General features: G+C 46.3%; 1 long non-coding RNA gene across 1 annotated transcript; it reads left to right on the top strand.

Moving 5' to 3' along the window:
• The first annotated feature begins 1,465 nt into the window (after positions 1 to 1,465).
• On the top strand, positions 1,466 to 18,554 carry LOC115324939. The gene is made up of 3 exons (XR_005716318.2): positions 1,466 to 2,124; positions 13,252 to 13,446; positions 17,780 to 18,554. It is a non-coding gene; the product is annotated as an uncharacterized LOC115324939 (long non-coding RNA).
• Positions 18,555 to 22,771: the final 4,217 nt, after the last annotated feature.

Raw genomic sequence — 22,771 nt, 5'->3', positions numbered from 1 at the left:
AAAAACTGTGTACAAGAAATTTATTTCTTTTGTCTGCGTATTAAATAATTATTTTTCGGTGTTGAACCTTGTGTTTGCGTGCTATTATCATGGCAGCCTGAGCATGCCAATATTTGCGTTTTTTTTATGCATTTGTGTAGAAACAGTACACTTTAAATATATTGCATATTGTCGCGAAGTTGTGATCGCCCGCGTGTTTAGTCCAACTTTACTTTATGTTTTTATCTCCCTCTAGGATTCGCTCGTCTCCACTGCATGGCTCGTGATTTCTGCCGGAGTCGGGAGGCCCCAAGTGGGGGCGAACGTGAACTGTAAAAGGTACGCTTAGATTATAGAACCCTGCGTCGCAGTTGTTTTGTCTTGTGCACATCTGCTTTTAGGATCTTCACTTCGGAGGCGCTTTTGCTCCTTTTATAACTTCTCTGTCTACGAATGTGCTTCTTATTGTTCATGGCTGCTCTTTTGAGCTTCGTTCGGAATGTGTTCTTACTTGGTTATGCACTTGTTTTGGGGACGTTAATATTTGCTCTGGTCTCCGAGCCTTTTGATTGGCTCTAAGAAACCCTTCTGTGATTGGATGCCAAGGTGGCGCCAAAATGCTGCTAAAACGCAACATAAGCCGCCGCCAAAGGCCCGCAGTCACCCTGCCTCTGGAGGCCAACCTGCACGTCCATGGAAAACTCCCTAACCCTTCGGCTGTAGAGTATTCCGCCCGCTAACTTGCCAACTTGGGAGCCCTTGCGGCTGCGGAGCAGTTCGGCTCGCACGCCTTCGTGTTGATTTTTGTTTGTTGAATTCGGCTGTGGTCGGGGCACCCGCTGAAGGTCTGGTTGAGGAGGACGGCAGGGGAAGTCACCAGAGGTTAGGAGCCATGCCCCCAAATGTTTTGTCTCAAATTATATAATGTGCAAATTGATGTAAAAGAGTAATTTGCCTCTTCTTCTTAAATAAAAAAGTTGCTAATTAGATATCAGAATCATCACCAAGAAAAAGTACCACTATTTTCTTCGTTACAAAATAATCCAGATATGATATAACATACAGAACTGCAAATTTCGCTATTAATAGCTCGAGCGCCACGTTTATATATTTTTAATAAAAATAGGCATGATACAACGAACATATAATATTCCTTTGTCGACTTAACTGAACACATACATCATGATAAAAAAATTACTGCACTTCTTCCAATATTATTTTTTAAGTTATTTACAGCAAAATATGATCACTTCGACGGTGCGCGTAAATTCGAGCATTGACGTTTTCACGATCTGCAATTTTTCTGCACACCGAGGTTGTTCTTTTAACAGAAAGGGCAGATTTGTTGGAACTATATATTAAGGAATGAGATATGGAAATAGCATGTGAATTTTAAAATCTAGTCCAGTCATCCGTTCTTTTTATCTCCTTCGAAATCTCGCAGCGAATGCCGCGACAGCCTCGACGATTGAGAGAGGCGTGGGAGGCGAATTCGGGGAAGGCGTCCTCGTGCAAATGGCGGCCTCAATCACAAGCCTGTGGAGAAGAGGCGCGCGTCGGTCTCCGGGTTCATATCGCCTTTCGAGCCGCACCGCAACAAGCAAAGTCTCTCGAGTCGTGGCGCGGGTCACGTTGCAGCCATGAGGAGTCCCCGCGGCAGTTCTGCCATCTTGGAAACCGAAGCGGTGCGACCGTCATTGGCCGGACGCAGAAGGTCGTCCTTCCCCCTCGCCATCTTGATCGGGGCGCTCATAAAGCGCGCCAGGAAGGCCGTCGACGTGTTTGTCTCGAGCGCAGTCGCCAAGTTCGCACACGCCGCGTCCCGATCTCGCCACAGTCGCCGTCCACCCTCGCCCACAGACCGTGCCAGCCGTGCCCGCTTCCGAGCGCCCAGAGTCGTCGGGCAGCCCGCAGTACCCCCGAGCCCTTAGCCCAGCCCAGGCAGCCAGCCCAGAGTCTCGGCGTTCGGCGCTCCCACTGACCCAACGAAGCCCACCAAGGTTCGGATGCGCAGCAAGGCCGTCGCCTTTGCAGTCATTGACCAGCTGTTCGAAACCATTCTCACCCGGCGAGGAAGCCGTCTGGGTAACAGTGGAAACGTCCTGGAGCTACAGGTGCTCACGCAGTTGCACCACGTTCCTTGAGGTGAGTTGCTCGGACCCGGCCAGTCCTCAGGGTGGGGATCCCGCTGTCGCGCGGTTCGCAACAGCACCATGCTGGCATCGTGAGTTCACGACGACAGAGACGTTGATGACGACTGGGAGTTGAATTCCTCTAGTGGAGCAGCCAGATTTGTTTTTCGGAAGGGGGCTTGGGATGGGTGGGGTCTTTATGAGTTGGGAAGTTGCATATGCATATTCTATGGTCGGCTCCGTTATGTGTGAGTGTCGGGGGCGGGGGGTGGGGGGGGGGGGGGAGGAAAAAAGGGTTAGGTTTACGCCACTGGTATCTCCGCGATCTGTTCCCAAATATTCTTACTGTGTGACCAAGCGACATCTTAGTGGTCGACCATAACGAGAGGATCGTATTAGTCATCCTTCTCGATTAGTGGTTTATCCTGGATTGGCAGTTTCAGGGGTGGGAGGGGCTCTGAGGTGTGTATACCATAAATTTGTGTACTTTGGCAAAAAAAAAAAAGAAATATATATATATATATTTTTGGGTGTCCAACTTAGCCTGGGAGTGTGTTAGGCCGAAAGGGTTGGGGAGTTGGAATCATTGTCTCGAGCTCTCCGTGATTCGAACCCCCTGGGGATTCCGGAACTCTTTTCAGCCGGTCTCGGAGAAGCGGGTGCCAGGCGGTTCGGTTGCCTGCTCTCGCAGCCTTCGTGCTCGTTCGCGTTACCGGGCTGCGAAAAACAGGTTTGCTTCTCCTCCAGACGGACGTGCAATAAACCGCTCGCTCCTCTATATATACCTGCCCGAAGCGAGACGAGGGCACCAGCCTCCGTCCCCGTGCCTCGCCACGACGATATGGAGACTCGTTTCAAAAGACTTCCCAGCTGGTAGAGGAAACGTGTGTCGAAAGGTAGCCATCACGTGCCTTGCTCGTGGGGGGCAACGCCCCAACGAGTTGGAAAATTCCTGTTGCAACCTTGATTGGGAACCGGCGTCCTCTCTCGCTTCAAGATATTCAACTTACCCTACCACATTGCGTATCATGTGACCTTTTTTTTCTTTTTATTCTTTTTATGGGTCCCTTCTTGGCCTCAGTCTAAGCGAAGAACGATTCATTGCCATCTACCTTTTATTCGAAAATGCGCAGACGACGCGCCAGTGTTGGAGAGCGCGTTATAAAGACATGCACGCCCTTGTGCGCGTGCTGCACGAGATCCTCGATAGCGTATCCCTCTCGGTCGCGCTAGGTCGTGCTAGCCAAGCGCGTCGAACCAAGCCCACTCCGAGGCTACCTCCAGCAACGTTAGTCTCCAGCACGACCTGATCCTTGTCGGTGCTGCGAGCGGACTGTGAACTGTGAGGCCGCTGGCTCCCAAGATTATAATCTTCAAAAATCCAAAAATAGCTCCTTCTTTTCTTTTTTTCTTGCGCCGAGCTTTTGTTTGAGCCAAACCGTTCAGCAACAAGAAAGAGGAAAGCCAACCTCTGCAAGATGTTAAAGGAAGGATAGTGCCACTAAATATGCTGTGCTTCGGAGTAACGACCCTTACCCATTTTGTGGCTTAAAATTATAGTTTCCAGATATCTCAAGCTTTGTCCAAAATCACAGGAAACACTTTTCGTGCTCCATAAATGTCCAAAAATGTTCAGACACTTCGCGACAGAGCAAGGCAATATTACTTGAGCTTCCTATCACCGAATCTAAGACTGAGGAAGTCGCACTTTTGAATCATGACGATCGGAAGTTGCGTCTCCTCTGCACAAGCACCTAGATGGCGGCGCACACAACAATATCGGGGAAAACAGTGCCGATACACTAGGCGTAGCACATTTGGTGTCTCTAAGGAAGACAATATTTCGCTTACCTTATAGAATGGATTAACTGCAAAGGCTCTGCAAGCGTGAACGGGTAGGTTTGATTGCCGTGACTGGAGCACTCTCTGCACGAGCGCTCGTGCATCCGCCGAGGCTTCGAGGACAAAGCTAATGGCTGGCACTTTTATCATGCGCGGCTAACAATAGTCCATTCTAAAGTGAGACAAAATATAGGAGGCACTTAAGTATGTCAACAAGACGAAACGTACTAACTTTTTCAGATTTTCAACATCTTCAATTATTTTGGCATACAAATGAATCTGAATCCCGAGAGTGCAAAATGGCAGTAACACGTTTGAAATACCGAACACCTCGCCTGGTCCTTTACATTGCCACCCTCCGTCATGCGTTTACCGTTCGGAATTTGAATCCACAGAGCATTTCTCCCTACCTCGTCCAAGGTATGCGGACCTACGCCAGCGGCTGCTGGAGCCGCCCCTCTCGCAGATCGCTGTTCCCTTCACTGTTACAAGCCTACTTTTTTTTTATTGAGAAATTCCTTTGGATTATGCTCACACTGGTACACGTAACCTTGTGCACAAATTAAGTACAAGATCAACGGGATTACTTTGCTTAGCCTTTCCGAACTCATTAATAAAATACAACGGGTTCACGAAAACAATGGAACTTTTTTCCCATAACGAGCGTTGTCTAGTGGTTTTTCGGAGAACTACAATCCCATGGCACTGAGGGCAGCTGTGGATGTGATCCGAAGGCTTTCAGCCGGGGTGCTGAGCACGTGAATCTCCTTCTTGGCGCTCCGATTATCCAATCGCCCTGGCAAGTCGCAAGCGCTTGCACACCTCGGGTTTCTCAGAATAAGTAGCTAAACTGCACGTGACATGGTAATAACCCCAGTGCAATACGAGCGAATTGAAGAAACCTCGAGCCGTAATCAAGTCTCATTACCAAAACAGACTAGCTTTCGAACGACGTTGAACTCCTTCAAATTGTTTTAGGTGTTCGGATAAGACATATAGGTCAAAAAACGCAGTTTTTCCGGAAAGGAAAAAAAAAAGTTTTACCGCAATATTTAAGTCGCAATAATCATTTCAGCGATTCCGTGACGTGCCTCTGTATCGCGATCAACATCTCGATATGGAAGAGTGCTTCGGAAGCACCCCCGAATCAAAATTAGTGTTGCAACGCAAGCAATACGCCATTTTTCTTCCTTTCGGAGAGAGCTTATTTAGTGACTAATGTGTTATTGCCAGGCATGTGAGAAATGTTCGAGGCAGTTCTTCCAAAACATGCTATTTTTTTTTTTGCTGTGTGTGTGTGTGTGTGGGGGGGGGGGGGGGGGTGACGTCTCCAAATGAAAGCGTTTTTGATTCAGTCGTATCTAAAACCGGGTCTCGCGACGCGAAATACTTCACTATATCTTCTGGTGACTGACGAGGCGGGAACTGCAGAGCTTCAGTTGTCCCACCTCCAGCGCGAGCTTTTTACCTTCGACAACGCTTCGGCATATCGTGCACCCGAAACGCGCGCTCGGAGCCAAGGCTCGGCGGAAGGCGTGGAGCGCGCGCAGGAGACCCGGTGTCCGATGGACACGGCATGTCGTTCTCACTCTGTCAGTGAGTATAGTAAGATCATGTTATGACATCTTTGTCCTGTTCAAGCATTTAAAACCCCTTTTTTTCGCGATTTTGTCTCTTTACGCACTTCATAACCCCCCCCCCCCCCCCCCCCCGGGTCACACAAGCACAAAGCAAATGGTTACTGTTTTTCTGGCATTTTTGTTTTGTTTTTTACAGTAAACGTTACTATGAATAATGGACATGATCGAGCTTCTCTTTTCATAGCCGGAATCACACTGCTTATATATCCTACAAAACACAGTCTTCATGCAGAACGCGAGTCACCGCGAGATCCGTGCTTCGAATACCGCATGGCAATGAGTTCAAATAGAAAACTTGGCACGCGGCATTCGAACCACGGATATTGCGGGGACTCGTGTTTGCGGATTGTCCTTGGTATTATGTATGAGCATGGTGACCCTGGAGTAAATACTGCATAAGGGACATACACATGCCAATAATGGCAGTACTCAAAAAATGACATTCTATCGGTGAATAGCACCAAAAGTATATCCAACATCTAAGGCTGCCATCTATCAGAAACGGCGCGCTTAATTTTTTTTTCATATTCTTAAACTTATATTGGTCAACCCCCCCCCCCCCCCCCCCCCCCAAAAGAGCGAAGAAGCTGGACTTAGACTTAGTGGCTCCAATAAAAGAAAGGTGCCAGCATGACAGAAATTATAAACATTAATTTAAAAAAAAAAGAAGAAAACACTTTAGTGCGGATATTTGATCATACTGAGATACGCGTTTGTCGATGCGCCAAAAACGCCAATTTCTCAAAACCATGGCTATGAGGCTGTTCTAATGAACAGAAACTCTTCTGCCGCCTCCATGAACGGCAGAAAGGCAATCTACATAATCTGATTTCGTTCCAAGATCTCAAGGCCAGCCGGCCATAGTTATCAAACTACACGCTGGCACTCACGCTGGTGTTGTTTGTGCCATCGTGCAAAGTGGTAGCATCAATATGAGCAGGAAGTGATATACGTTGGGAAGCAAGTTATCACACCTGATGCCACAGCCTACCAGAATTTCGACAGCCTCCCAATTATTCGATGGGAAATGGTCGTATAAGTACCTCACCATCGAATCAACGGCAACCAAGACACTAGGCACGGTGACACAAGGCAATGCCGGAGGTCTGACCGTGCTCTTGCATCAAGGTTTAGACAACTCAAAACATTCAATATAGAAACATTCTTAGGCTGAAGGTATGAGGTTTAAAGGACCTCTGACACGCCAAAAAAAAAATTCAAAGTGCCCGCCAGTGCCCTGTGATGTAACATTGTAGCGCAAGGTGTCAGGGCGGTCAGAAGGAAGGCATAGACATACGTCACTGAAAGTGGGTTTGCCGGAAGTCACGTGAGTTTCACTCCTCGTGCTCTCCACGACCGTGCCTAAGACTTTTTTTTATTGTTGTCTTCTTTACGAGCGATCGTAGAAAACTAAGTTTCAGTTCCACTAGCTTTTTATCGCTGCACCGTTGGTTAGTTTGCGTGCCGTAAAAGTTGAGGACGGAGAGTCAGTGGATCGACGTGATGGAGGTCAATGATGAAAGCGTTGCGAGTACAATCCAGTGTACGAGTGCATGCCATTAGTCCGATTGTACAGAGCCATACTGGGCACAAAACAAGCTATCGAGTTTTGAAAAAAATAAAAAAAATTAGAACACTCGTGGAAATCAGGATTGCTAGCATACGACACGCCCGATCGCATTGCTGAAGGTTCAGACAGCGAGGTCGTCGAATCATCGGATACTCTCCAGGCTGAAGATGCCTGCCCTCTAGAGAATACGAACTCGTCAGTTTACCAAGTACAAGTAAACGTCGAGCATAAAGTACGTGTTTTATCTAGAACGTGAGTTGCGCGTTCATCTCCGTAACGCCGTCTTTCCTGCACGGCATGTTGATCCCGCTCGTCACGTGACTGAATTCAGCGAATAGCGGCGCCACGCGTTCGAGGCGCGCGGCGCGCTCAAAAGCAAGGCACTTGATCCGGCTCCTCACGTGATCGGATCTCGGCGAATAGCGGCGCGGCGGCACGCTTTACAGCAATATTAGGGGATGAAAAGCAAATAAAAGAAACCTTTTCTGCTTGGATTGCTCGCGGAGGTGCGGAGAATCACAAAAATATATTTAAAAAAATATGACTCGCGGTCGCCGTAAGCATGAGGAGTGATACAACTCACGTGACTTCCGGCGATGCCTCCCTTCTGACCGCCCCGACATCTTGCAGTACATTGTTACGTCACAGGGCACTGGCGGGCACTTTGAATTGGGCTTCGTATTTCTTTATTTTGTTTTTATTAAAAAAACTACGAAACTCTAAAGTGAAACAATTTTTGGCTGATGTCCTGATACACCATTTTAACGCCTAGCATGAAAAAAAAATAATTTGGGGGGGGGGGGGGGGGGGTGTCAGAGGCTTTGTAAAGGGATACTGAACCGAACAATTTAGTGTCCATAATAAATGGCCACGATCTTTTCACGAGCCAGGGGCCGCCGGTGTGCGCGAGCACACGCAATGAAATTGACGTCATAGTATGGGCTTCTGGCCAAAGGACAATAAAGAGAGGCTTTGCATCTCCACAAGTGAAAGCTACGGGCTTGTTAGACCAATTGATCGCTTACCGTTTACACCGGACCCCAGTGTGGAGATGAAAAGCTTGTCATTATTCTCCTTTTCCCTGGACCCACACATTTCACTCTCATCGTAAGCGCGAATGGGGGATTATGACGTCAATTTCGTTGCGCGTGCTCGCGCACACCGGCGGCTGCTGGCTCGTGGAAAGATCGTGCGCCACTTATTATAGACCCTGAAATGAACAATAATAATTGGTATTGTGTGGATATTTATACAGCGTGTAGTTGGTCAGCCATTTCAAAGTTGCGACGAGTCACTCTCTGTAGATGAGCAATTTAGCCAGTGCAGTACAACCACTAGCCTGGGGTCTTTAACGAGCACCACGCAGTAGTGATACACGACCGCACGCCGGTACGATGCTCATCCAGATCGAAACGAGCAGAAATGGGGATTGAACCAAGGGTCCCTGAGTTCTGCAGCGCGAGCTTTTGCTCCACGTGCTCCGAGCTGGTGTGCGCTAGTACGTGTGCGTTAGCCCACTCGTCCACTGATCTCCCACACTGAAATGTTTGGTTCAGCTACAGTGTTCGTTCAGCATCCCTTTAATGTGGCGACTACGCGCGTTGACGTTCAGATTCAAACTGATCCACTCAGCTCGCGCAAGGCGTGATAATAACGCTGGTGGTGTTGATGGTTGCGTGGTTCATGGAGGATGTTATTTTCCGCGTAAGAATTTTTACAAGAACACTTGACACCACTGGCGGCGTGCGCGAACTACAGGGGTGCTTCGCTGGCTATCAGAATCATCGTTTGTGACCGGGTACAAGAAACTGAGCATGCGGCTCAGATTCGTCGGCTCGTCAGCTCTCTTCGTGCGTTGTGTGGGTAACGTGTCGACACTTGTTTCACGAATTGTGCTTATTTTGGATGTGATATTCCTGGTATGAAATGTTGCCATGCGTGGCACGCGTCGTCATGCTAAGCAAGCACTTATTTTGCTAACGTGTAGAAGCGACAGGATGGTGGCAAACTCTTCACCAGTACTAAAGCGCTCGATAATAAAAATAGAATATCCAACGTTTTACTTCATTACAACCACTACCAGGGTGAACAGGCTGGCTGTAATTTTTAGTATTTTCTGCGCTAGAAAAACTGAAGAGGCTCATCAAGTTGAAAATGGACAATCAGAAGTGCAGCCCCTCTCGCGTGTGTATTTAACACTTAAATGAAAGTTATTTTGTGTAGCCTGTTGGTTGCATTTTGCTTGGTAAGTAGTGGTCACTTAGTACTTCCAAGTTGATGCCTTTTCGGATTTTGCAGAGCAGTCAGCAAATGGTTCTCAGGAAAAACTTGATAAAAGGGGCGGCTGCTGGCTCCCGATGTCGTTTTAACTAAATGAGTGCTTAATCGCTAGTCCGCCCGAAAAGTGCAAAATCACCTCCGCGATCAAGACCAGTAATACCTAGAAAGTCGTTGACACATCAACGTCAGCGAAGCATAAATTTCTATGCTATGAATTACGACCGTTTATGTGTGTTTGTTTTTGCTGACTCCAAGAATTTTGAAAAATCTGTGGTGCACTTCGCAGCGAGAGTATTCAAATATGTCATCAATCCTTCGTAAAGACTGGATAAAACAAATTAATCAATTAACTTTGTCTGTCAGGCCAAGCTCGGCAATTTATGAAATTATATAAATTTCAGCTGTTCCTTTGAGCAGAAGTCGCAATGTGGCAAACTACTTTGCCACACATTTGGTGCGAGGGACCAAAAGCGCCACTGCTAAAGTAAAATCACTTAGTCTTGGCCCCCACGGTGACGTGCGAATTCCATCCAACAACTGCCGAACCGCAATAGGGCGGAAGCGTCGGTATCTGCAAGCTTCATTAGCAAAAGTAAATGTGTGGCGCCAAGAAATGCAACACCACTCAAGTGCACTCGTAAGATGAGAGCACGTGCTACACTCTTATGATTGCAAACCAATTTTTACTACAGAAGCCTCCGTACATTCAACAGAACAAGGGTTAAAAAAGGCCGTGGCGCAAGCCCTCGCAAAAGCTGTCGTGTCACGTTCCAGGCTTGTTTTTGAACAGTTTAAAGATTGTGCACGTCAGAAGTGGCTTGGAGACGCAGTAACTCAGTAAAAAAAAAAAAAAAGTTTATGAAGACGTGATTCTTTTTTGTTTGTGTTCACTATATCAACACTTATCAATTGTCACAAATTCGAACTAACATCTTCACTGCACGCGATTGCTTAGCGCGTCGCCTGTTCGAATCACCCTCGCTACGTCACATGAGAGCGCCCGCGAAGTAGCGCCACCGAAACATCTCGTCGCCCATAATATTCGTGTAAAGCAGTAAGCGAGGAAGAAACTGATAAGAGAACACCTCAGACAAGCGCCAAAATCGGTCAAATTAATCTGGCATAAAATTAGTCAGCAAGAGGGATCCGGAGAGGGCAGCACATAGCACAATGGCCGCCAAGAACTTGGCAGAACCAGAGCCTTTTATAAAAGGCTCTGGGCAGAACTATAGGAGACCAAACCGGAAGTCGATTTCCGCGTGACCATAGCCGAGAAGCCCCGGGGAGGTGGGGTAACACATATATTCCGAGAACAAAATACGCGTGTGGATGAAACGCGGGAGCATGTAGACGCTATCAATAACGTTTTGCCTAGTCACAAAACGATGACGTAGGAATCCAGCCCTCGGACATCAATGTTCTCGCCCTGAATCTAGCACTTTTCCTGCAGCCGGCAACCATAAAGCAGACTTCATCGAGCGCATAAAACGTCGAACTGTTTACAGACAAGCATGATGTTTACAAACAAGTTCGGGTTGGTCCACACCGGCTGTAGGCGCTGCGCAAGCGCAACCCCCCCCCCCCCCCCTCGCCTCCCACCCAAACTAAAAAAAATAAACAGAAAAAAACCCGGAAGTCTAAAGAAGCAGACTGAAGAGACAGAGAGCTTTATAAAAGCATTTTTTTAAATGCCAAAGTTAAACAAATAAGGACAAAAAAAAAAAAAAGCTTTTTCTGGAAACGCATAGAAAAAAACCGACACCAACATTAACGGGATGGTTAGGTAGCGAGACACATTTTCAGTAAGTCGCGACTCTGAAATATGCATCTATTTTGAGACGTCGACCCCGAAATAGAAGCGTGTTTCCAAATCGCTCCTGAAACAGCGAACTTCAATGCCGAGCGCAAGGTGGTCTGTTTTTTGCGCAGGGGTTGCGGTGACTTCAGAACGTCGAGGTCCGATTAGTTCCGATTGGAAAGGTAGTGGGTAGACCTGAGGGAAGCTAGCATTGAGCTCTACCTTGTCCCTGCCTAACCTCTCTCTCCGACGAAAAGTTGCTCGTTTATGTCTTTTTCACAAGATCTATCATGCTAACCCGTACTTAAAGCAACGTCTTTTCATCCACCGTTCTCCATTTCACCTCGCGTCGATCATCACCTCAAAGTTGGAATTTGTACTATTATTCGTCCCTAAAACTTCTTTGGAATGGAATCACCTTCCGACTTCCGTAATTTATATTATTGATACCCAAATGTTTAAAAATGCTGTAAACACTCTTTACTGTCCTGAGCCGCCATGATATGTTATGTACTCTGCCCTTTTGTTTCTTTTTGTGTGTTATTTTGTTACTCCCACTCCCCTCTTTAATGCCGATTGACCTTGAGAGCATTTAAATAAATAAATCAGAGCCAATCAGAGAGCCAATCAGAGCTCGTCATTCTGACGTCACCGCCACCCCTGTGCAAAAAGCAGACGAACTTTCGCGTGCACGAAGCCGCCGTCACATTGCTCCTACATTATACAGAAGAGGGCACGGTGCTCGCTGCAGGCAAAATGACAAAACTCTCTGCAGACGAGCTGGTTCGAAGAGATGTTTGCTCGATACATCTTCGAACACGTTTTCAGACGGGTTTTGTACGACTAGTGTGACGGAACCACCGAACATAGAAAAATCAAAGTTCGTCTGGTCTTCCGGATTGAAAATGTTTGCCCGAAAGAAGGAGGCAGTGAGCGTTTTCAACATCTCTGTCATGTCTGTTGCGACAGAATAACAAGCTGGCAAACGTAACTAATCTCACAGATAACACACACACACACACAAAAAAACACGATGATGGAAGACGTAGAGCTAGAGTGTGACTATTTCCATTGTCAGGCATTCAGTAAAAAGTATATTTTTTGTGTATAAGTACACGTAGCAGAGCGCGTTGGATAAACTCTAGTTCACACTAAAAGAATAAAAACATTGAAATGGACGAAGGACAGACACTCACAGTTGTTTCAACGAGCAACGACATATTTATATGATGCTCATCGCGCTACGAAAACCACTTTCGTCACAGAGGAAATCAAGAAAAACGAAAATAGTAGAAAAAAGATACTACGTAGAAAAAGATAAAGGTAAAGATAGCTGAATTTAATTCCCTCTAGAGGGAGAAGAAAAGTGAAGGAGGCTTTTTTTGTGATAACTCTGGCGCCTGGAATTCCAGCTCCGTTGTCGATAACGACTGCGAAGACTCTGAAACTCGTCCATTTCAGTGTTTTTATTCCTTCTGTGTGAGCTATATGATGTATACAGGCGCTTTACTTTTCGTGTATATTTTTTTTCATTGGTTTGTTGATGTTGAAGTGTGACAGATTCTCTCTTTTTTGTTCCTTTTATTTAAAAGGCCACTGTCTTGTGGATGATTTTAATGTTGTAGCATACTCGCATTTATTATATTGCTCAACGGAGACATGTTTTGTAGTTTTCAATGTGCAGTTTCTTTATATATATATATATATATTTAATGATACGTGTGTAATTAATGTTGAGCAAATATTCTGTTCATTGACTTGTTTTGAATCGCTTTGGTGGACCGCCTTTAAAATTCCGCGAATCATATAAAGGAGAAAATTACTCCTCAGAAAGTGTCCGTGGACTGTGTTTCGTATGGCGCGTTAGAACTGTGATCACAGCCTGAGAGAAGTGCAGACGTACGGTGCAAAAGAGAGTGATCTTGCTGGCTCGCATCAGTCACATTGTTTCCCGACGCAGAGTGGCGCGTTGGGAGCTGACCCGTAGCCCCTTTTCCCCGTCTCTCGCAGAATCGGCCCCGGCTAGTCAACTAGCTTCCGAGGAACATCTGCCTTCTGTGAAGGTGTGCGTCGAAGAGTCGTCCTCAGCCGTGCTGCAGCAGTGAGCCTCTCCCTAGGAGTGGTGCGAAGCTTTCGTCCATTTGGTCGTCCGTTCCAAATTCCCCTCATCATGCGCCCCGGCGAATCTCCTGCCATTCCCCAACGGTAAGCGGTTTTTCTGCCCAAATGTCTCGTTTGCGTCTTTTTTTTTTTTTTGGAGACTGGAGCGCGTTTGCGATTGGTGTATTTTGCCGCGGTCTTAGATGTAGTCCTTTTTTTGCCCAATGACGTCATAAAAACTTCCCGCTGTTGCCGTCCGCGATTCCTCTGCTGTGCCACACAGCAGAGGAAGTGGACTTAAGACGCGTGTTCAGCTGCAGGTCGCTCTCTACCCTGGCAGTCCACGGAAGCTTCAGCAGCCGGGATTTTGAACGCCACCGACAGCGAAACTCGCATCCTCTTCTGCTTATTTTGTTTCCAAAACTTCTACGCCCAACCGCCAGGATCGCGACATCCGACAGCATGACACTCCGGCTTTTGTGACGTCATTTGTCGCCACTTCGGGTCGGGATTATATATCGAAGCATTGGCGATCAAGGGCGCTAAACACATTGGTCCGAGACGCGTTCAGGGCACCGTATACCTTCGCTCGTACGTTCCGCGTAAAACCACTATGCGGATCTGATATCGCGAAAAAACCTTTTTCCAGTCCTTCAGAGATGCCAGAACAACCCTAGTGTAGGGATGGCCGAAGGGGCTAGCCGAAAGAGCTCAGGGAATTGGCGGCGCGGTCACCCGAAGCGTCCTTCGGAGGCGCCCGATGTCTTGTCTTTCCCTTTGGCGGCAAGCGGAGGCCAGCTCCCGAAAGTGGAAGCAGATTTCCCCGCGTGGGAAGTAAACAAATCTCTGTTCGCGGGTGGCGGCGGTTCCATTTTTATCGTAACTGTCGCCAGGTGCGCCCACTCCGCGCTAAGCTCCAAAATGGCGGCGCCCGCAAGGTAATCCGAGAATGGGCTGCTGAATACTTCGAGCGTAGCACATTTATTATTTTTGGTTGAGCCTATTTGCATTTTTTTTCTCAATTTCTCAGACGTACACTTAGGTGTCTTGAGAACACAATTTTTTCATATAAGAGAGACAGAGAGAGAGAGGGAGAGAGAAGAGAGAGAAAAAAGGGGTGCTACTAATGCGCGAGCTCCACGTTTATTAAAAGACGAAATCTAAAATTTGGAAAATTTTTTCTTTATTCTGTTCAATGAAAGTTTGGGGCAAATAAAACTTCATTATATTGGTTCGTGGATATTGTTCTTAAGAATTCATCATCTCACGAAGGACGCTGCGTCATAATAGAGCAATGCAAAACACACGGTCGTTGGATGGGACCGTGTTATTTGCAGATTTAAATTCTAGTTTTGTTTATAATATATTAATCTTGAAGTACAATAGTAAAATAAAACGAATAAAAAATTTTAAAATGTCAATAAAATTAAAAATGGCAACGAGTTTTTACATTGTCTTAAAAGCTTACGTTCATTAGTCGCCGCTGAAAAGGAAGGATCTTGGGAATATTCGTGGCTTCAAAATGTACATTTCCGCCACTTCTACTCTAACGTACATCCAGGAGATAATTAAAAAAATTATTTGCTTATCTTTATTTTTCACTTTTCGTGACACAATCTCGGGCTCTAGATGAATCCGTTTATTCATGTTTCCACCATAACCACCGAGCAATGAAGATCTGTTGAACAGGTAGCGCCATCTTACGCAGAATAGCTTTTAATTTTGAATGTCGGTTCAGACATACATAGCAGCAGTATATATACTCCGCCGCACCTTACAATGGACCGCAGTGGACGGTACGTGCCATCATAGCTAGGGTGTGTATTTTCCGGTTTTAACCGAAAAACACCGATAATCATCCGTCGGTGACGAAAATATAAAATCGGTTAAAACCGAAAAACACCGGTGGTTGGCTTTTTTCGTTCTGGTTAAAACCGAAAAACACCGGTCGTGGCATGATTCCGACCTAGCGAAACCTTTTCCCCGTAGAGCAGAAGGGTTTGGATTTGGGCTAGTTGGTTGACTAGTTGGAAAAACCACACGGTACCGTGTGGTTTTTCCAATAATAAACCAGTTACAAGTAGCGCTCTGTGGTGTGTGTCTCTCCAACTCGTCCGTCGTTTTTAGCGCTTTTAACCCCTAAACATCCCCGTAGAGGTTCGTCAAACGTCTTATCTCGTGGATCCTGCATCCCTCCAGTGTTTATAGACCTTTCCAGCGGCAGTCTCGAACGAAGCGATTTACAGCGCGCGTCCCTGGTTTTGAGAGTATACGTCAGCGTTGCCCGACTGCGCTGAGCTGTGGAGTTTCTCGTCAGTGAGCTGTGGCAGCCTGCGTAGGCGCAATTCCGGACGCCGGTAGCGGCTGAATTGACGCGTTTTCTTTTTTATTTTGTGTTCTGTGGCGAACATAATTTATAGAGGTCTTCAAGGAAGCAGTGCTCTATTTTTGGGAACCAAAACAAAGATATGAAAGCTGTTTTGGTGAGTCCGTGCGCGACAGAACAAATGCAACTGGAATCTTTGTTTCATTTTATGTTCATCGTTTTACGACACCGTACACTCAGCCGTGTCAATTTATATAGGTCAAAATATTTGACCACACAGGATATCCGAACTGCATGGATATTCCCCGCCCACAACATGAAATTCAATGAGTCTCATCAATCGAACAACATATATTGTACGTACCCCACGGTGCCGCGTTATCCGAACAGGATTTGAGAAAGGTCTCAAATAACACAGCATATCCAATATACAGTGTCGACGATAGACACTTCACGAGAATCGGACGGAACCCGGCGTGTTTTGGGGAACATGTAGAAGAGAGCAGCTTTTTGCACAGCTTCGTCAAAGCAAATGAATGAACGTGTCTATTCTGTCCCCACACCCCGGACCCGACCCTATCAGCTATTTTTCGCGAAGACCCGGAACACAGCCGGGAAGGCTTTTTGGAGATTATCTCAAGGGAAATAATCCTCCAAGAACGTCGAACTGCCTGCGTCGCAGGCTGCTTGACGTTCGCTTTCTTGGTTCGTTTCCTGCGAAGGCCGAGCAGGCTACGAGCCCTGGTATTCTCTGGTTCTCACAGTGGAAGATAACATACAAAGGGTAAGCATCCTAAACAGGCGAATAAAGTAAAAACTTCCAAGAAAAGCCGGCGAACTCCGAATGCAAAATGCAAGTGGGGAGTCACGCTGACCGGGTTTCCACAGCTCAGGCGGGTGCCAGAAATTTCTGGCTGATAGGGGTCGCTCGATTCGCAAAATGGCGGCGGCCAGAGAGCTCTTTTTGCAAAGGTCTATACATGGCTTGCACATGGCGTCAGTCCGCCCTCCTTTCTGGGAGTCAAAAGCGTTTAGTGAACGCAGTGGAAGCTAAGCTCTCACACGCCTTTCCCCTATTGTGTCTCCCATGGCCCCCTTTTGTGGAACAATTAACGCGGTGGAGGGTAGGCTCTCTCGTGCCCTTTCCCATTGTGTCTGGCCAAGTGATGTCGGTGCAAGCCATGCATTCAGAGGTTGCTGTGGTTCCTGGAAAACACTGCCAACGTCTGTGTCATAGAGGAGCGTGCGTTTTCATAATTGTGGGTTGTGAACCGCAAGGAACCTGCTGCCATGACGGGTGCAAGCCTCTCAAAGTATGCTTGCATCTACTATAATAACCAAGTGTGAGAAATAGATTCTCCCTAAAAAAGAAGTGTATGAAATATGTGAATAAAATTGGAACTCTCTGCCTGTGATCAATCGCATTTTTTTTCCACCGATAATCACCGATTTTAGCCTTGTCGTGAGACGTTCCACCGAAATACACCGGTGTTTTGAAAATAAATAAACACCGAAAAACATCCGCCGATTTTTCTCACAAATAAACACCGGAAAGTACACACCCTAATCATAGCCAATCTAGCGCTGTGAGCGTGTCACGTGACTTCGCAGCCCGCGCTTGTACCTGTGCTCCTCCCAAAGGTCATGTGACTCGCGTGCGACTTTTGATTGACTTTGGTAGTTCGTAGCGTCTTCACGCTGTCGATCCTAAGAGGAAACGAAGTTTAGGCACAGCTCTCATGCAGTGCTAACTTTAAAGTAACTTTGCACTTATGCAGCGTTGCGTTAGCGTTCTATCCCTTATTTAGAGCTAGGTAGTGCCATTTCCAGCTCTGACTAATAGGGCCTAGGAAGTCCCGGAAGCAGCCATTCGACCCGATCTCGTGCTTAAACGCCCGAGCTCCGTTCCCAACTCTGACGCAGCGCTTGTGTCCAGCCGTTCGGTGGCGTGACCTTTCCTTACCACCAGCTGCGCGTATTTGCAGCCAACCTAGAGTAACTGAACGGAACATGTACAATTTCTTCAGTCAACCGAGGCACCTCCTGTTCACTGCTGTGGGGCTATACATCCATATTAAGATGTTTCTCCCCTTCTTTTCCTTCTGATTTCAGAAAGGCGAATTTCGAAGCCGAAAGCCGCAAGATGTCCGGCTTCAAGTCGTTCTCCAAGGACCCCCAGTCCCCTTTCAAGAACAACAGCTCCACCGACCAGAAGAAGACCGACCAACCACGGAACCCCTGGGGTCCCACCTTCAAGGACCGCCAGCACTTCGTGGACATGCATTTCAACTGAACTGAATCTTCGGGGCAGGGGCCCAACACCTCCTATATAACAAGGCCTTAGTGCTGCCCTCACTACGTCATCCATAGTAAGCCAACGCGGAGCACTGATTAGACACAAGTGTTATGTCTCCGTCCGGCTGAGTCTCGTGTCCTCAATGGTACACTGGTCCCTGCCGAACACTGACCCAGCACTCACGTTCAATCTGTACTCCGCCCTGGCCTCCGTTTGGTGACGAAATTCAGCACCAAGGCCTCGTTACCTAGGACGCGATGGCGGGAGACGCTTCCCGAGCCCCGCACCCCTCTTCCGACTTCCGTTAGGGGCTTCGCAAATGAGACGCATCGCTTTCGCAGCACCTGTAGGGAGGTGCCTTCTGTACCCGTATTTGCTACGAGCTTGCCGCACTGGTGACGATGATTACTTTGATGTCATATTTACAAGTTATACTTGTGTCTGTAGAATCTCTGTGTAGGTGTTTTCTTAACAAATATATGGTACTTATATACCGTTAATGAACAAAGATATTTTATATCCTAACTTTTTTTTTCGTTTCTACTTCTGTTTAATCTACAATAAACTCGGCCTAGTGCCTTCACTGCCATATTCATTGGCGCCGACTCCTTTGGGAATCGCAGTCCGCAGGATACGCCCCCTCCTCCCCCCCCCCCCCCCCCCCCTCCTCTTCCTTTTTTTTTTTCCAACAAGTTTGGTCATGCTATTAATCGGACAGTGCTGGCACACTTCCGGTCTGCGTATATTTAATAATATGATAAGCATCATTCTTTCAACCTAGGTGTGAAACAGTTCTGGCAATATTATATGCGACAATTTCTCGAATATAGGACATGCCAGGTTCCGTCAAAATGTTCCAAAACTAGTTTACTCAGCTATGGGAATATGTCCAGCCTTCGGCCCTTCTCTCAGTGTTACATGGGTAGTGACTTTCATTTGTCATAGCACCAGGGGGCGTCGTTCTGTGTATATTTGGAGCCGCGCTGCACGAATCTTCGTGACCACGGGCACGAGCATATTGAGGATTTTAGCGTGGATCGGAAACCAGAGCAAATAAGTAAAGAGCAAACATGTGATTCTGCGCTGAACATGGAAAATCTAAAAAAAATATCTTTGAAATAATTCGGAAAGCTTTTGATCAAAAAGCAATGAGTCGTGCGAAGGGTTTTGAGTGGCACTCGTCCCTCAAGAACGGCATAACACCATCAGAAGACGAAGGAAGATCGGGGAAAGCTCCTGGAAACACAACCTTTAAAACGTTTCGCATAATTTGGAAACTGATTATGCAAAAGAATCGTCGGGTTACTATTCAGGAGGTTGTTAACTTCGCCGAACAGGGCAGGGCAGGGCACGGCTCATACGGAACAGAGCAGGCAATTCTCACGTATGAACGGTCGCCGTTTTGAAACCGCGAACGCAACCTAGTGCGAATCGCAGAACATGGTAGGCACGCTTAGAAAATGTCTGTCGAGGAGCTTTCTAATGGTAGCAAAAGAGCTGAAGCGCTGTAGTGCTACACAAGGGGTTCTCTTTGAATGAAATATACATTACTTATTTATTTATTTATTGTAGAGTTGGCTTTTGAAATTTTGAGATAGCACCTTGTAGATTTCATGTAGCGAATACTGCAAAATATTGTCTAGCTCAAAACCGGAAGTGTGTGATGGGAGCTGCGGGGGTTCTATAATGGTCGCCGATTTACTTCAGAATTCAATCACCACACCAATAGACACACCTGAGCTGGTAATCTCCACAATTAAGTCGCCTAAATTTTTAATTTTGTTCTCACCGCATTTTTTTATAAAACTATTTCACTGGACGCACAGGGGATGTGAAAAGAGATATTGGCACATGTTTGTTAATACGGAAGTACACCTTGTTCCCGAAAATTTACGGGAACATTATTTGTGTGAGTTGAATGCCGCGGAAGCATTCAAGCTTCCTCAGCGTTGAACACTTCCGCAGTATTCAACTCCAGCACTTCCTCGTAAACAAAAAAAAAAACAAAAAAAAAAAAACGCAACGTACTTTGTTTTATACTGCCTGCGCTTTCAGCTTACGGGAACGAGCTCTCAGCAAGCCTTAGAGTAGCGTATACGCAAAAGCTTTGCGCACGCAAAAAATTAGTGTCGTCCCCAATATTTATTTGCGTACGCAAATCTTCTCGCTCGCTATTCTTAAACACGTTAATGTTCCTTAAAACCACAAAAAAAAAAAAAATTACGAGCTTCGGTTTCCGTTTATTGCAACACCAGCTAGACGGGAGGTCTGTGCTCTCAAATGTTGACGACATCGCACTGCGATTCAGCGCGGGCTGTGATTGGACACGAATGATGCGTCATCGTTCGGCTAAGATCCGTGTCCACTCAGCGGATAAAAGCACACTCGCCGTCGGGCTCGAGTTCAATCGCCGAGTTGGTGCCGTGGTGATGCGATGGAAGGATGTATACACAATCACTTTCTTGCTACGTATGATATAGCTACACCTCCTGCACCAACAGCACCGGCCTCACATCTCCATATTAAATTTACGAGTGTAGCATACCTTACAACATTTACAAAAAGTACAATCCTCTGCACTTTTCATACCGCGATACCTTTTTTTTTCTTCGCCGGTGTAAGTTGGTGCAGAGAAACCGAATGACCCTACTGCTGCCCCTTAAAAAGTTTAATTTTTCAGAGTTCCTCATACGGAGCATTTGGAAAGCCAATCGGTTTGCTCTACAGGTGGCAAGTACAAGAAAAATTCCTTCACATATAGCATGTGGCGCCACCGAACTTCCCGTCATTACGCCGAAACACCTCTACAGCGACTGGGATCTCCAAACACTGTGTTAAAGGTAGCTTTGTGTCGGTGGTCTTCGGAGAGTTTACAAGCGACGAAGCACTAAATACGCTTGAACCGAGAAATATGACTCCCTCTAGGAAACTTCACAGGCGAAACATCATGCCCAATGGAGATCGCAATTTTTGAGACGAACGAAAGATAGGTTATCTTACCCAATTAAAAAAAATTAAAAACACTACATGCTATCAATAAAAGAACTTGGTTCAATCAGAAGTATACAATTGCACACCATACTAATGTTCTGAATATTACAACCCAGCGAGCAATCTTCGCAGCCCAGCAGGCGCATGTTCCTCGTTTTGGAAAGTGAGAAAAAGTTTGAAAATGTCACCGACTAGAAGTTTTATTTTGGCTACGGTGCATACTACGGCCCGAAATAGAGTTAAGCCTCATTTATGACTATCTAAAGAAACGTTGTGGGCGATGAGGACGTTAAAGATTATGGCAGGAAACCACATTCACTGCTGTCGTTCCTTGTTTCATTCAATCAAATGGTCCCCAACGGCGTTTGAAGAAGCGCCCTAAATAATTTGAAATTAAAAACTTGGAGGAAGTTCAAGTTGTAAGTCGGGTCCTCGTGAGCTTGGGCAAGGGAAGACGCCCTGACTTTTCCGAAAATAAGCAGTGTGTGGCAAGCGCACTGGACCAGAGGAAGAATACGGGAGCTGTGTGTTCGATGTGGGAAAAGGGCAAGCTTTCAACATGGAGTCAGGCACGCAAAAAGCCCTTTATTCACCTCTTCCTCTTCCCTCGTGTCGGCCAAACCGATACGAGAGGTGAATTACCTCACACATCTCCCCTACCCCCCTCACACATCTCCCCTACCCAACCCGAGAATGTGCAAGAAGACGGTGCTGATTCACCAGAGGCTGGACCTCATTGCGCCGATGGCGGCCACGCTCACACAAAAAGTGGAAGATGTGTTCGAGCACCAAAGAGGTATCAAGAACAATGAACGATGCAGGTGTGACTTAGAGGGAGAAAAGTGTGAGTGTTTGTTTTGAGACTTAGGAGGGGAGCTGTGTGATTGGTTGTTGGTGTGAGACTTAGTAGGGGAGATGTGTGAGGTAATTCACCTCTCGTATCGGTTTGGCCGACACGAGGGAAGAGGAAGAAGTGAATAAAGGGCTTTTTGCGTGCCTGACTCCATGTTGAAAGCTTGCCCTTTTCCCACATCGAACACTGTGAAGCTGCGATAGACGTGGATACCTGTTTATCCCAGACAACAAAACTTCTAGATAATTCCTAAACGGCATAGTTTAACTGTAAGCTAGCCCATTCATTCTTTGTGTGAAGCACTTTTTTTTTTTGTGAGTTTAGTGAGCTACAGGGAAGTTTAAATGGGTCCTCCGATCGCATAGCAACCATCACCGAGCACCGATCTTCGGAACGAACCCACACGTAAATGCATCTTGCTTTCACCGCCATGGCAGTTTTAATTAATACAAGTATTAATTATTATTGACAACATGCATCAGAAAGTACGAATACACACCTTCAAGGAAACTGTATTTTTCATTTCGTCGACGCTGAAGTTGGATTATTTCGAACGCCTCCACCACCGTTTGTAAATGTAAATGAAACGCCAAAGTGTATTTCCCCTATGCCGATCTAATTGAATGCTGTATCGGTTTCAAAGCAAAATAGTTATTTATCTCAAAAACTAGACCAGGTAGATTCGTATTTCTTACAATTTTTTCTCCAAATATTAAGAAAAAATAAAGAATACATAGTTTTGAGTATATTCTTACTTGTTTTATTTTTGACGAGGCATTAAATCCCATCCTAAAAAAAACTACCCGACATTGCATGTATCTTGCGTTTGTTTGCAATATCGATAGAGTAATCGTGTAAGTAACAATAAATTATTAGATTCCTTCTTACGGCTAGCGACTTGCAACGGTAGGCCATAACGTTTTCGGTAAAATAATTGTAATTATTGACTTTTCTTTTTTTCTTT

This window comes from Ixodes scapularis, unplaced genomic scaffold, assembly GCF_016920785.2.
Source record: "Ixodes scapularis isolate PalLabHiFi unplaced genomic scaffold, ASM1692078v2 PGA_scaffold2__306_contigs__length_199485367, whole genome shotgun sequence".
NCBI lineage: Eukaryota > Metazoa > Arthropoda > Arachnida > Ixodida > Ixodidae > Ixodes > Ixodes scapularis.
This window is presented reverse-complemented; position numbering and strand designations above follow the sequence as displayed.